The following is a 16,667-nucleotide window of genomic DNA, read 5'->3' as shown; positions in this document are numbered from 1 at the left end:
AATTACTTTATTCGGTCTACATTGCCTTAAGACTTTATATTCACATTGCCAAGCAGTCTAGTGAGAATTAATCTACTAATATATCCCCATGTCCCCAATGTAATCTTTTGTTCAAAGGTTCCACTCACTTCAATATATAAGCCCAGTATCATATTAAGTTACAGTGGCTACTCACTATACGCTAATTCTGGCCATATAACTGGAGCTTATACAGTGGCATTCCAGTGCAGTATCTGTGTGGGCCGGGCTGGCGGGCAGCCGATGGGCCTCTGGCTCCATGTTACGAGCTCCTGGACCTCGATGCCATTACCTCCACACACACCTAATGAAGTTATAGCAGGGCTGGGGCTATAGGGCAACGACTCCCTGTAGATTGCTGGTTCTGGCCCACACACACAGAAAGACAAGCACACATAAGTATTCACACAATTACACGCATACACACACACACACACACACACACACGCACACACACACACGTGCGGGCACGTGTTCAGTGGATAGTTGTGTTGCATGCAGCCACAAAGTACCGCACGGTGGAAAGGGCAAGCGCCACTAATTTCTCCAACTGCCCCTCCTCTCCTTCCATCCCTCCTTCCCTTCTTCCCTAAATTGGAGAGGTGGAGTAGAAGGATGTCTTATCTGCTATCTAGTGGCTGGCTAGGTATAGTCTCACTGTCTCTGTGTCACGGTAAACACACATTAAGTCCCCTTGACCACCCTGGAGCACTCGTTGGCTAACTCTTAAAAAGCCCAGGCAACGCAATTATCTTTTATGACCTGCCAGAAAACACTGGCTGTGGGGAGACTATGGAGGTCCACATTCAGGAGGGACATAAGTTGTCACCTGAGTCCATCTGTCCTGCTGGATCAGGACCAACACATTTAAAGTGAGTCTTAAACAACAAGCAAGACATCATTGTGTTTCTCTATCATACAGTCTTCCTTTATCTTTCTGCCTCCCCGTTATCAGCATATGTGTTTAATTCACATTTTGTTTACTGTTTCATGCACCTAATATTGAAGCAATAGCAGCGATTGTGCACACTGGTAGTGGAGACCCTAGATCAAGAAGAGAAGATATGTTAGGGGGTGATACACGATGCCAGTTTACATGCTTTATTTTGTGGTCTTTCTGGCTGTGTAGAGGCATGTAGATGTCGTGGGCAGCAATATGTAGATACTGTATCAATATGTAGATATTGCATCAATATGTAGATACTGCATGGTCAGAAGAAGAAGCTGAATGCCATGTCAGTTTCTCTTCGGCTTTTATGCCTGCATTAGGTAGCTGGCTATGGAGGGATGACAGGAAGAGAGAGATGGTTAACGACATGAATTAAAGGTCCCCACAATGCCATTGTTTATTTGAAAGAAAAAAAAAACTTTTATTGATCAGTGACAAAACAATATTTTATTTATATCAGCTCAATTGTCTAATTGCATTTCATACATTTTATATGCAAAAAGGTATTTTTGAAAAATATTCAAATATTCAGCTAATTCACTTAATTTCTAGTTTTTACTGTGTTCTAGATGCAACATTCATATTCGTACTAACTTCATTTGCTGCAATTGGTGTTAGTAAAAAAGAGCTGATGCCTTTTAATGAAACAGGAATTGTCTGTTGAAGTAATAATGATTAATGTCTGCATCTTTTCTTAGACATTAGCCACTTTACAGAAATGGCCAGTACATAAAGCCAAATGAGGGATGGTGACAGTCAGTCTCTGTGATCTGTTGTATGTTCCTTTATTGCCCCGTGTAGAGACCATTGTCTCTGCTGTAAGGGCGTATCGAGGGTCAGCACAATCATTACACATTGGTCATTATATATGGCCTTTACCTCCCCTAACGGGTGTACAGAGGCAGGAGCAGGAGGGAACCTACAAGAATGTCAGCTATCAATGTCTGACGTTCTCCTTCCTGCTCATCTCATTAAAGGGCAGATGGATGGACCTGCTGGCTCCAACACGTCCATCAGAAAACAGCAATCAGGAGACCACAGAGACTACAGGAAGTTGGGTTGGTTGAACAAGCCATTCAAGGGGTAAGATGTGATGGTGGGGACTTTTTTGATCATGTTCATTTTAATCCATTCTTTCTTTATTATTATTATTAATAATAATACTAATGATAATGATAATACATTTATTTTGTACAGTGCTTTAAAAGATACGCAAAAAGCACTCTGCATAGTAAAAAAAAAGAAACAATTAAGGCAATAACAATATAAAAAAGGCAGGGAGATGACATAACAGTAATAATCAAAACAAGTTGCGGGTGGGAGTCTGTCGGTGCAGGAGATCCAAAGGGTATGAAGGGCTTTGTACGTCGTCATGGAATCTAACCTGCTTACGCTGGCCACCACTATACTTCCATCAATTTTATTTCTTCCACCCTACCACACTATTTCCTCCTCTTCACTCCCATATGGTTCATATGTTCATTATGCTTACTTATTCGGAGTGCTTTGACCGCAGTGATTTGTTGTAGTACTGAACTCAGGTCTCCCTTAACAATTAACAGAGGCCTTGATAGGTCAAGACAACCCCAAGCTGAGACTGTGCGGAGATTCTGAATGACCCTGAATCATAGAATAATTGCTCTCTATGTTATATTTTATAACAGTGATATTTTATATATACTGTGTGTATGTGTGTGTATATATATATATATATATATATATATATATATATTTTATAAAAACTTAATAACTGTAAACATTGTACTGAGGAAGATATATATATATATATATATATATATATATACTGTATATATATTTTCCTCAGTTTTCAATTCACTAATTATAGCAAAAATAATAACAATAATAGAAAACTCTCCTGAAGGAAACCCCTGCCTCACACTGTATTTCCTTTTAATATATTTCACTGTTCGTGCTACTATGTGACAATGCAGCTCTCAAACCCTCAAATGCTACACTCTTATCGTAGACTATTGTGTTTATCATGGTGATGATCAGCGAATGTTCCTCTGACCTTTTGTTGCTGTCCACTGGCAACAATCTTTCCAGATAATATCCCTGATATCAGGAAAGCTGGGGCCTTCACTGAGGGACCCTCATCGTAGTGATGTGTGCATATGGAGGACGTACGACCGCAGGGGAAGAGCCTGGTGCCTGTGTTGGTGTATCTTATAGGACAGGCGGTGTCACACCAGGGCCTTAACAGGCATTCTGATCGTCCCTGTAGAGAATAAGGATAAGGGGAACGTCTGACTCCAACGTGTCCCCAGGCCCTAAATACAACTGGGGAGCCTGCCTACAGAAGCTGGTGTGCCTGTTTACCATCTTACCAGGGGTCCCCGCAGTCGGCAGCAGCGCCTCGTCTGCACAAACTAGTAATGTCTTGTGAGTACGAGCAAACACGCTGTGAAGACAAGAATATGGAAGCTGACAGAAATAAACGCGGGTTGGGGGAGAGGCGAGAGGCAGAAAGGGAAAGGGAGATGCAGAGAGCAACGGGGGTCCCGAAGTGCTGAAGAGATCGGGCTGGCATGGTGGCCAGAGGCCTTTCAGCTGAGTGGGCACCACTACCTCTCCCTTCTCCCTCCGAGGAGCCGCTGTGCTGGTGCTCCGATGCCGGGAAGCGTGTTTGACACACACATGCCCAGAGTCAGACGCCGCTGTGGCCTCGCTGCCTGCATTCACTCGCCGCCCTTTATCTCAGGCTGTGTGCGCAAGTGTCTGCGTACTTTAAATCACGGGCACGCATTCATTTGTGTGTTTGCTTGTATGTACGTTCATTGTTTATTATGTTACCTAGGATCATTCCTCAGATCTCGGGACCACAGCATCACTTAACTGATGAAATTTCTTAATGCCAGCGGGCCACTGTGCATGATAGTTGACAGACATGATGTATGTGTGTGTTGGTGTAGATATAGACTTTATGTTGGAAGAAACTAAATACAGTAGCACAGAGAAAGAGAATAAACCAACGCATCCACTTTTTTAACATGCTTGAGTATTAAGGACTCTTTGTGAAATTATTTACAACTTTAAAAATGGATTGCTGGATGAATGCGTAAAGTTAAGACTATGTTAGAGGAGATCAGCCTTAATTTGTGGCATTGTAAGATGTTTTCAATTATAGGTGGAAATGGAAGTGCTTCAAGCCAAAGAAATGTCAACACATCCTGGATTAACTAGTTTCTTTTCCCCACTGGGGAATCCATTCCAGTAGCATGGCTCATTCTGGAGGTATTAAGAAGTTTTGGTCTGCAGTTCAAAGCGTTTTTTTCCTCTCTTTTTGTTTTCTTTACTCTTGTGCTTTAATTCATTCCTCGTCCCTCCTTAATCTCTTTTTTCTATTTCAATGTCTATTTATTCTGTCTCCAAAAACAGCCTTCGGCAAACTTTTAAGAAGTAAAAATATCTTACAAAGAAAAGGAAGAGAAAAGAGGGAAGTGCGAGATGAGTGTTGAGTAAAGGAAGGGTAGTGTATTTTGGGTGTAAGAGTAATGATATAGATGGCAATATAGCTGGTGATGCAGACCTAATGATAACCTATAAATGCACATGTGTTGCCTCATTCCCCTTCTTTCTTCTTCTTCTCCTTCTTCTTTTTCTTCTTCCAAGTTTTCTCTGGTTGTAGTCTCTTGAAACTAATATTCAACTCTGTCTCTCGATACCACACACTCTCCTGATCTTCCTACTTCTCACCCTCAGTTTGGGGGGAAAGCGGGGCAGAGGTTTGGGGCCGGGGTTAGGGAGAGCGTAGCGTCGCCGTGGCGCCGCCGATGCAGTAAAGCGATTCTGATTTGTGCCCACAGCCATCAGTGTCACTCTGCTCTGCTTGTCAGTCTGGAGGAGCATCAAAGCGCGCTGTGCGGGACTGCTGTCACTAACAGTAATAGATATCATTTCAAAATCATCGGTCCTGGCCATTGTGTCTGGCTCAAGCCAGTGGCTGGGGCCCACCTTGGCCATGGTTGGATGGGCCCACTCCGCGTGCAGCACACAGGGGCCCCGGCGCCGGGCTTAACTGTTGGGTCACGGTCTGATATGTAGGCATTCATGGATGGTTAACCCAGTAAATGTGTTGATATGGCCAGAGAGCCAGATGGTTGAGAACATAGTCAGCCATAAGTACTGTCATGTGAGGCAGGTTTCCGTGTGTTGGAAAGATTTAAGATTTTTTTTGTCAGAAATGCACTGATATGGTCCGTGTCCGGTTTGGTCACTCTTTCAACGCGCCATCACATTGAGGTGTCATTGTGTAACACACACACACACACACGCACACGATCACATTGTCCTCCAAGACCAATCAGAGCCTCTGTACAGCCTCTAATGGCCATTAACTACCCAGCCGGTGGTGCAAAGAATCTGACATCACAAATGTCACTCTGCATTAGGCCCACATTACATGAAAACTCCTTCCAAGATAGCAAGCCTCTCTGGCACTGTGTGTGTGTGTGTGTGTGTGTGTGTGTGTGTGTGTGTGTGTGTGTTTTCAACGTGCATATGTAGTCAAGTGCTTGTGTCTGAATCTATGTGGCATTGAGGATATATGTGTATGTGTGAAAGCAGCCAATACTTTTGAACCCCTTTTGTACCGAGGCCTATGTGTGTGTGTGCGTGTGTGTGTGTGTGTGTTTTCACATGTGTGTTTACTTGTGTTATATATCTTTATACCTGTTTGAATGTTCACTCTCAACTAATCTTTCTCAATCACTGAATAGTGCCGTCATGCTCAGCCATACAAAGCAAGCAACTGTCATAACTGTACATTCCATACACAGATCTAACCCTTTGACAAGCCTGTTGCCGCAGCTTTGGCCTCATTGTTTAAAAAAGTAAAGCATCATCTATGCCATTTGCTCAATGCATTTACAATGGCTACAATAAAACACGACAAGAACTAATGAGTTACTGCAAGGGTTATTGCATCCTACAATGTGTATCAAAGTATTCTGTGCTCGTTCATACATATACTATTCATATACTACTAAATTGTTTTGCCAAACCTATTTTGAAGGAAACATACTTGATGCCTGAATTATTGGCAAAGAGTCCAGGAAGTACAATGTTCTTGAGATTATATCAGCAGATCCAATGAGATGCAAATACAAGGTGGACCTACTTAGCCTGTGCTGAGGCAGCTGTTTCCTGGTTAGATTGCCATTACAATCTGTGCCACATTTGTTTTAATAGACACAAGATATGCGATGTGTATTATACAGTAGACTACAGTATGACATTATGTTTGATAATGAATCTCCGCATTTTGCAATGACTTGAAGTTTACATTTTTTGGCAAACCCTTAGCCTTCAATGATCATTTCAGTTGATTTAGTACCATTCACAACTATAAAGCCAGGAGCAGTCATCAGCTTTGGTCTGTATGCACTTCCAACGCCCAATTTAGAATTTACTAATAGGGATCCTATAATCTGGAATTCAATACCAAGGGACTTTGTAAACTAATCCCCATGGTTTAAAAACAAATTCTTGATAAATTCCTCATTGTCAACTTGTAATAATACCTTTCTGTTTGTAAAAATATTGTAAAATCTGGTTTGCACACAAATTGTTCTATGAATGTTTATTGTAGTTACTTTGCCCCTGGAACATGATGTTATTCTACTAATAATGAAATTGGAGACTTTTTTTTTCACTGACTATTTTATCCTCTTTTTTAATCGTGCAAATAAAATAAACAAAGACATCATTGGATATTAGAGCAAAGAAACATTAGTAAGTAAGTGATTTGCTTAGTATTTAAATCAAATTAACTTCAAGTAAAGTGTATTTTTGGTTTTGCATAGCTGCACCGGCTCACTGCAGGCTAAAGAGCACTAATGCTAAAGTTCATTACATATTGAAAGTTTTAAACCTAGATTATTATTATGGAGCTGACGAGGTCAGTGTTTCTTCGCTGGTCACCGGAGAAAGATGTGTAAATGAGGTCAGGTGAAGGAGAGAGGGAAACAGAGAGAGAAAGAGAGACACACACAGAGAGAAATGGATGGATGGATGAGAGAGAACAAAGATCAACAGTAAGTTGACAGAAAGTGCTTATGACGCACTGCCACTTTGCCTCAGCTCCCTCCGTTCCTCCCCCCTACCCCTCCCCTCTTACATGCTCTCGTCAGCTAATTATCCAGAATTAGAATCTTCTTTCACACCAGTGGTGTCAGGGTGCCTTAGCTTGATCTGTCAAGGCCCCTCATGACTGGGTGCTAAACTCGCGACAGTTGATGAGTGCGAAGCCCGCCACAGCTAATTGTAAGTGAAAAGCATGGACAGGACTGACAGTTAGGGGGGGGGGAAGAGAAAGAGAGCGAGTGCTCTTTGTTTGAGGACAGATGAAGGAGGGAGGGTTTGTTTGTGTTGTGCAGGTGGGAAGAGGGTGGCATTGTGAGCTTGTGCCCATGTTTGATGACCGGATGGGGGAAGAGAGAGGGACAGGAGGGGGGAAGGAGGGGGGTAAAGTGTCCTGCAGCACTGAAATATGTGCTCCGCAAGGAGAAAGGAAAATTGAAGGAAGGCTAGAGAGAGGGAAGAAGAGAGAGGAGGAAGCCAAGTGTGAAAAAACAGGTATGGTGTGATGAAGGAGGACAACAAATCCTTTCTTTCAGGGCATGTCGGCCAAGATCTTACTCATCAGTCCCATGACCTGTGACCACCATCTGCATGACAAAACAGGGGGGAGGGTGCGTGCGTGTGTGTATGCATGTGTGTCTATATATTTCTGTGCAAGCTGTTTTTGTTATTTCTGTGACAGTAAGTGTCAACTCTATGTTTAAAGCCTATAACATACACAGTTGGCTTGTGTGTGCTCTCCATGCAAGGACATGATTTGCATTGTGTGTGTGTGTGTGTCTGTGTGTCTGAGTCTGTATGAATCAATAAAACAATTTCTAATTGACATATTATATAAAAATGAGAAAGAAAAAAAAATAGTTACATTATGTTTTTTTTTTCTGTGAGTATGCGTTCCTCTACGCGAGTGTGACAGCATGTGAGGGCATTCTGTGTCTCTGTATGCCAGTTGGCCTGCTTTGAATGTCTGTTAATGCAATCTTAGGTTAAATGCTTACTTGCCAGGCCAAATTAAGTGTGTCACCAGCACAGAAAGGGCGTGATGTGGCATGATGGGAGGTTGTCACCTGTCTCTTCAGGGCATCTGGGTGTGCAAGGATGGCAGAGTCCACTCTCATCACACAGTCAGTCGATGAATACATAATCTCATAACATTTTGAAGATACACATAATTTGTTTTGTGGAATAATGTAAACATTACACGCAAGTATGTATATATATATATATATATATATATATATATATATATATATATATATATATATATATATATATATCTCCTGTTATTAATGTAAAAATGTTTTGCGAATGGTTACATTTAAATAATGTTTATTTAGCTAAGATTTGTTTAATGTTAAGTAGAAGTTATATGCTTTCTTTTTTCATATTATAATTTTCTATGTACAAGCAATAGACTGTTTATAAGAAGTGGATATTTTCAACCGTTGATTAGTGGATTATGGTTTTGAAGCATCTGCATTTTTACTGTCGCTATCTTGCTTTTTGTCCGTCGCCATCTTGTTTTTTTGCAATCGTGAGACGAGAGGCCGAAGTTATACAACCAAACTCTGAGTAAGACATTAATAAGTAAAAGTTCTAAGACAAAAACACGGACAACTCCCTGACTGAACAACGCCGTGGTTGGACCTGTCAATCACAAGGTAGCTACGCCCTAAAGCATACCCTGCTTTAACGTCTATTTTACTATGGGACCAAGATTTAAATGAACATCATGCTGTATTGAAGAAGAATTTAAATTAGCCACTGACACCATCAACTCATGTTACATTATTTACTGAGGTAATAAATCAAGTGAGAAGTAGGGTCGTTTTCTTATAGACTTCTATACAATCAGACTTTTTTTTACGACCAAAAGAGCTCATGTTTTAGGCGCTACCTGATTTTCAGACCCAGAGGTTCATGGTATACGAGCTGGAAATTAAACCAGAATGATCAGGATTGAGGGCAGATATTTAATTTACTTAAAATGTCATTCTTGCTATACGTCTTTGAAATGGTATTTATTTCTCATTCTGCGTATAGTATTTAAAGTAATCTTTTCCCATTTGTTAGAATATCAAGGGATCAGATAAACTTATTTCTTGAACTTAGTTGAGAAGCATTTCCTTAAGTTTTTTTCTTACTTCTTTTATTTGAAAATCTGTGTCTTCTCCCTTCACAAAGGAATTGTGTTGTCAATGATAATTCATTATTGTTTTAATGATTATAATGATTATTTTATAAATCGAGACGAGCTGTTGACCTTCCATTTATGTGTTTGCCCGAAAGCTAAACAGGCTGCCACCAGGATTCAGCAGTCAGCCAGCAGCATCCACTCCAATAGTACTTTCGCCCACTTGAAGACTGGAAACAGCTTTTCTCCAGCTAGTGTAGATTTGTGTGGATTAGGCCTCAGCTCTACAGCCGAGGGCTTGGAGAGACTCTGTGCAGAATAGGCCAGGAAGCTGTTTGGAATTGGATGTTGTTCCTCCCCTCTCATCATTACCCTCAAACCCACACAAAGGGCCCAAATCTCCCAGTGCCTTTGAACCTGTGTTTCAAAAAGAAAGACATGTCCAATGGAGGGTCTTTTCTTATTCTTCTTTTTACTGAAAGAGGAGAGAGAGAGAGAGGGGGGGGGGGGTGGAAACAGGGGGAAAAAAGCAGCTTTAGACCCTCATTTTCCCTCCTGCTCTACCTCCTTCGTTTTCTTCCGGCCTTGAGCCACTTGTTGGAGGAAAAGGCAAATTTCTGGGAAAATTCCTAGAATGTTTTTCCCCAATCAACCAGCGCCCTCATCCGCTATTTTTTGGCAAAGAAGGAGAGAGCAAAAGAGCGAGGGACAAAAAAATGCAAGGGGACCCATTGTTAAAGTAAAGAACGAGAAAGAGGGGACTCTGGAGACAGCTGTTGGAGAGGTTAGTTAGAGATTTCCAGCCATTAACTTCAGTCCTAGCCAGCTCGCCCACTTGAAGCAGACAAGGGCCTGGGCAAGCCAGAGCCCCAATATGAAAAGGAACGGGACCCAGCTTGATCTTGTGGGGAAATTGTTTACAAGTGGGGACCCTCAATTTTACAATAGAGCAGAGCGCAAGAAAGAGGGACAGCAAGAGAAATGGAGAGAAAGGACGGAGGAACGAAGGAAATCGTTTATTGAAAGAGTGAAACAAATCTGCCAAAGCACGGAGTGAGAGTGATTAAGGATGGACCAATGAGGGCCTGACGGGTTCTGTTGTTGGGGGGGTCAGCGGTTGTGACACAATAAGTGGAGGACCTTTGGGGGTGGAGGTGGAGAGGGGGGCTCTTTCTCTTTTCAAAGGCAGGATAAACAAGGAAATGAGTCTGTAATCATTTCCAGAAATTGCCTTCCTCTTCGCCTCTCCTCTCCCAGGCCGTCTACCCGCCTCAGTTCATTAGCAGGCCATGGCTTGATTAAAGACTTTCATTGTTCTAAAGAGCGACACAGAGAGGATCTTCAATCCACTGCTGTCAACGTGAGTGATACATCAGGTATGGTTTGTGTTGTTACCACTATCGTCCTGGTCCAGCTGCTATCCTCTTATTTCATGTGACAAGGGTGCTCATTCCTTAAGCGTGTGTGATCCAACCAATCAGATGGAGTCACTGTAACAAAGTTAATGACAACTTGCATCACTACATAATAGTTTTAGAATACAATTTCTATAAAAATGGAAAAACATAACGTCAACACCATACATGTGTAATTGTTTGTTTCAACTAAACGGTGACACCTTGAAACAGAGATACTGAGCTCATCTAATTACTGAACATTTGTTCAATTTAAGCATGACCCGACAGACCACTGTGGAAACCCTGAGCTCACCAGACAGAAGTCTGTAATCCATTAATGAGCCATATTCTCCTTCCCTACCTCTCTCATTAGCACAAAGCAATGCAGCTATCCGGGAAGAAATATGAAGAAGGATTCCAGTGTCAACTGCAGTTCTCACTGAGTAAACTAAATAAGTTGTTGCTCAGTCAAATGTCCCAGTGGAGAATCTCTGACCTTGACTGGCCATTGTTCGTGTGATGCAAAGGTACATATACACAGTAAAAGAGTCCTTTTAGACACATGGATTCGCACACAATAATAATAGTTTGGCTACGTATGTGCGTGCGTATGTCTGTTTTTTTGGTCCACTGAGAGGTTGTGGTAGGTAACATTATTATGGGAAACAGACTTGCAGAGCCCTCTTATTCTTCCTGTGTAATTCTCTGCTAATGGACGGGGTGCTGATCATTGCCATCATCAGAAAATAAGTAATCTGTGGAAATGGGAAATAAGAGCTCGGTCAAGAGGTTTAAATTTGCCTTCATATAGCTCTTACATATGTCATCTTTTGAGTGTATATTTATATCTCTATTTATCTCACAAATAGGAAAATATATTTTGTATGTAAAATAGTGTTCTCTGGTTTCTGCTGTGAGCTTATAAGAACTGTTTTTGCTTTCTTGTAGTTCCTCAGGATTGCTGGCTACTCCTTTTCAGCTTAATCCTTTCAAGCCATGAATCAGGACCCATTTCCTGCCACAAATGTACAGTATTCTCTTTTGCTGGCTTTCACAAGACTTACAGAGACGGAGAGAGAGTGCACGGTGGCATTCAAAAGGCAAGAGAACAAAGTAGAAAGAAATAACAAATCAAAGCAACGGTGAAAAATGGTACCAAATAAGTAAAAGAAAAAGAAAAAGAAAAGCGGAAGAATTAACATGCCTTAAAAGCAAAAGGGCGGTCTGGAAAGATGGCAGACGTTGAGTTGTGGTTGGTTAGGAGGCCTTTCTCTGCCGGGGAGGAAGTGTTTGGGGTTTATTGGTTTCATATGACACGACAGAACCTTTTTAAGATGTTGTAGACGCGCTGGTAAAAAAGCAGTCTGCCCACCCCTGCATTAAGTGCCCCTGTGATCTCGGCCATATTTATAGGCACTGTCTTGTGTCACATGGCTTCCATTTCTTCACTTGTTGGGACCCCCTGTGGCTTCTTTTACAAGCACAGGTATGAAGAGGTCAAGAGCACCCTTGTCAGCGGCTTGGCCTCGCTGTTTTTCCACGATATGATGTGTTGGTTTTAAAGTAGCGGTTTATAATCAAATTATATAGTCTTATTCTATTTTCCAACCTCGACATTAGTCAACAATTTGCTGGAGTTTATACAACTACAAAACATGCAATATGGTAGCCGCTAACTGTATTTCTGTTGTAAAAACCTTGTTTGTTTCAAGCTCAGATTCCTCCAGAAAACTCATCCAGCACAGCAATTGTTTGGTCCTAAATGCCTAATTTCATATAATTTTCTTTTCTTTTTGGTTTAATTTTCAAAAGAGGAAACGGCAACCTTTTCCAAGAGAATGATTCCCCTCTTATCAATGAGGCTGTGTAGGCTGACTCAGCGCCCTCCGTATGAGGGAGTCCTTCCTGTAAAGGAATATAACATAGAAAGTTGTTTTGTCTTTAGCATTTCAGGAGGGTTTTGGTTGACTTACAGGATGGCAGAATTAGCTTTGCTGAGAAATAGAGAATCTCAGGACAGAGCAACAGAATAAGAACTGTTTTCTGACTTATGTAGATTTTGCTGTGCGTCATGCAGACCTGCTGGCAGTCAAATTATACTGATGAGGGTTGAGTTCCAAAGCAAAGTTCACAGTCCATCCACAGTGTGGATGTTGCCAGTGTATCAAAGTCATAACAATGTTCATTATACAGTCCTTTATGACTTTCATTATCATATCAATGGCATCTTGCTCAGGATGCCATCGAATAAACAACAGTAACACCCTTAAATGGCTCTTTGATTGTTGTCCAAGAACGTCAAGTTCATTGGAATCATTAGAGCAACAATGTCACCCAGCAATGCAGAACTGATCATTATTACCAGTTGCGTCAGCGACGTTGGTGATAATGGTCAGTCCAGGACTGGTGTCAAGAAAAGGACACCAGAAAGTTAGACAGTCTCCTTCTCTCTATCTCTCTCCCTTCATCTCTCTCACACTATTTAGGCATCTCTCCATCTTGGCCATGTGGTGCAGTGTGTTGGTTTTAGTGGGCACTAAAAACACACTGTTAAACACAGTTTTAAAAGTTCCTAAAAGCATTTTTCCTCTCTGGGGTTGGCACTTTAATCTACTCTCAGGTTTCACATGCAGCACAGGCACACCTGTGGAGAGGAATGAAATAGGCTGCGTTAGAAGACTCCCACACATCGCAGACTCCTTGTAAAAATGAAGAAGTAGAAGACTAATCAGATTTATAGTTTTAATCATAGAGGGAGGTGTCTCTTTCTCTTGGTGCAGATCACTTTATGACTTTTGGCTTATCATGGCTAGAGTCCTTTGTAGCTTGAATCTCAGAGGCAGAGATTGAATCCACCTTCTTAGTCAATTCTCAGACTGAGCTGCCATTTCACGTTGCTTTATGATGATCAATGCTCAATGGCTAAACTGGGACATTTAGTCTGTAGCCAAGATCAAGAAGCAATGGATTTTGATAGGTGTCTAGGTCACATCATCATATCAGATTCTCAGCAGGGTTGTCTCTTAGACTTTGGCAATATTGAACGGCTGCTTTGCGTCCTTGCAGACACTTCCTACACTGACGTTCTGAAAAAAAAGGGGGTACAATAAGGTCAAATCCAAACGTGACAAGGCTCACAGAGAGGGGGCTCCTTCCTCCTTCCTCTTTCTTCCATCTCGTAAAAATGATTTTTATTTGCACCTTTTCTACTTTTACAGTCCTCTCTGTGTGTGCTGGCAGGCATTTGGAAGCAGGAGGAAGGAGTAAAATAAGCTCTGTCTTTCTGTCTTCAGGGGATAGGACACAGTGGTTCCAAGAGGAAAAGGTTGTGAGTGAGTTCAAGGGAGTTCAGAAATGTAAAAAGGCCAGAGGTCAGGTTCAGAAGGAGTATAGGTGAACTGTTTGGAGTTTTAAGGACTTTTTAGTGTTTTGAAACAGAGATACTGGTGAAGTGGAGGAGTTGCGGTCATTTTTAATGAAGGTGTCTCGCCAAAGACTGAAGTGGGAGAGGGAACCGAACATGGTAATGGACACACCGTGTTGAGAAACATAATAGAATGAAGGTAAAACTTATTTAGTATTGGTACACTTTATAACACATTCTTCAGCCACATTAGCATCTCTGTGAGGCTACTGCTTTGAGCTGAATGCTAATGTTACTGCTGACTTTCAGTCTGTGACAATGCTAACATGCTAATAAGTACCAGATACTCTACCATCTTTATCTTCTTAGTTTAGCTTTTTGGGATGTTACCCTTTACTAATTTGCATGAAGTAGAAGTTATGCTAATTACATATAAATAGTTCTTCAGGTTACAAGTATTTTGACTTGACGGTGGTGCTAGAGAAAAGGTAAAGGAAACACCAATGTTACATTTCATCATGAGAGGTGCATGAATGTCTGTACTGTACAAATGTCATGGCAATCCTTCCAATATGTGTGGAGACATTTCATTCAAAACCACAAATGTTAACCTCAGGTGGCGCTTGAGGAAATGTTGGGGATTACAGGAGGCTTCATCCTCCATGTACCCAAAATGTCTGTGCAGAATTTCATTGCAATTCATTCTGTGGTTGTTGAGATATTTCAATCTGGACCAATATGGTTGACTGAGTGACTAAAGGATAGATTGATAATGCCATAGATGCCAGGCCAATGGCATGGCTGAAAGGGCTTAAAAAAACTAAGCACAATTTCCAAAAGGCCAAAATCACTGACCATTTTAATATTGCTTTGACAAATCTCCAGACAGGCTTGAATGGATTATAGGTATACCTTGCTTGTCGAGTAAAAGCCGCTGAGTGGTGATATTCCAACAAAGGTTTTTATTTACTGTTTTTGGAATTGTAATCATGACCAATCCAATCAATGCCACAAGCCATACCACTTCTTTAATTTGTTTTTTTGGGGGAGAGTTTATTGTCTCAGATTTTGGACAAATTGATCCCTTTCGTCAAGAGTGGCTACATCTGTGTGATGAATCGCATCTCATAACTGCTAAGCCTTTATGATTGGATCTGGGAATCAAAAACTATGGACTCTTAACAACAGCTGTGCATAATGTACTGCACAGTAAGTACAAGTCCTACTTGTACATTTATGTATGATGAAAAAAAGTGGATTAGTGCACAAAGGGGACTGAAAATGATCATTTTCTAATGCTCTATGACATTGACTCTAGCTGTGGAAGTTGCTTTTCAAGGCAACAATATTTGCTGTCATGTCCTAAATGTGCATTATACTGTATTTCACGAGTACAAATGCATTTTTATTATGTGTGTTAAGTTCAATGCAAGTCCAGTCATGGTCCATCAATAGACTGTTGGGGAATTCTCAAAAGTAAAAGGGAAAACACATTTTTCTGAGATAATGCTGCAATATTGTTGTCAAAATTGTACCCTGCATTTTTTTATTCTAAATCTGTTTGATGGTTTTTAATCAGCAGAAATCACAGAACATATCAAGCATGAACCCCTCACCTCTGTGAAGCAGTGTTGAGGGATGGTAGTGTCAATGTGGGTTTGTCAGGAGGTGATCCCCCCCTGTCAGTGATCACTGTAGATGGGATTAGATTAGACTAGATCAGATTTGGGTTTGTTTGGGAATAAACATTCAATATGACTCTGAAACTAATCTTTTGGCCCTGTAATCTATTGGCGAGCAGAATAGAAGAGAAGCCATATTCAGCTGGAATTTGAATTAATATAAATACAGATTCCATCCTACAGTATGTGTCCTGACTTTACATCATACAGATATTATATTTGTATACTATCTGTATGATGTAGTAGGGGAACCTACTACTGAGCAGTGTTTCTGGTACATCAGGGTCCAGGTGACCAGTGAGATGCTTTGCTCTTACATTACAAGGCGACAGATCCTGTTAGAGGTATGGCTCAAATGAAAAAGTGGTGGTCCAAAAGCAGTTGCAGCCAGTTTTGTTGGCCTCTGTTACTTACACACTCTGAAATGAAACGTGTAACTTGCTGAATTAAAGTGGACCGGCTGACTCACATTTTGAGGCTGCTGTCACATGCGTACACCACACACACACACACACACACACACACACACACACTGTGAATCAATTCCTGTCTCCACTATCAATCCATATCTCGATCGTTGGGCCTCCTGATGTGAATAAACTGGGCTATAGGCCTAACAGCAACCCAATACTTTATATATTTCACCGATGTCAAAGTGTCAGAATGAAGTGCTGCTTGCTGGCACTTGGCAAATGTCTCATCTCGCTTCTGTGTAGCTCAAGTTTCATTTGCCTGTCGATGTACAAATGTGTGAGGATAAAAAGTTTTGTGACCTGTCAGATATGATGCTATTTTTAACAATTCAGTTATTGTGTATTTACCACATAACAAAATCTCATTGATTTCCCGGAAAGACAACTGAGACAATTTGTTCCCTGCAAATCACCTTTTGTTTGACTTTTTAGAAAACCTTTTCGGTGACAGCAAAGCAGCAACGCGCTCAATCAGTGGGAAAGTGAGCACCAGGGTTCTCGTTCAACATGCAACAGTCAAGGGACAAGACTCAGGTAACCAGCAAGTG

The sequence above is a fragment of the Cyclopterus lumpus genome, chromosome 12, assembly GCF_009769545.1.
Source record: "Cyclopterus lumpus isolate fCycLum1 chromosome 12, fCycLum1.pri, whole genome shotgun sequence".
NCBI classification, from domain to species: Eukaryota; Metazoa; Chordata; class Actinopteri; order Perciformes; family Cyclopteridae; genus Cyclopterus; species Cyclopterus lumpus.
This window is presented reverse-complemented; position numbering follows the sequence as displayed.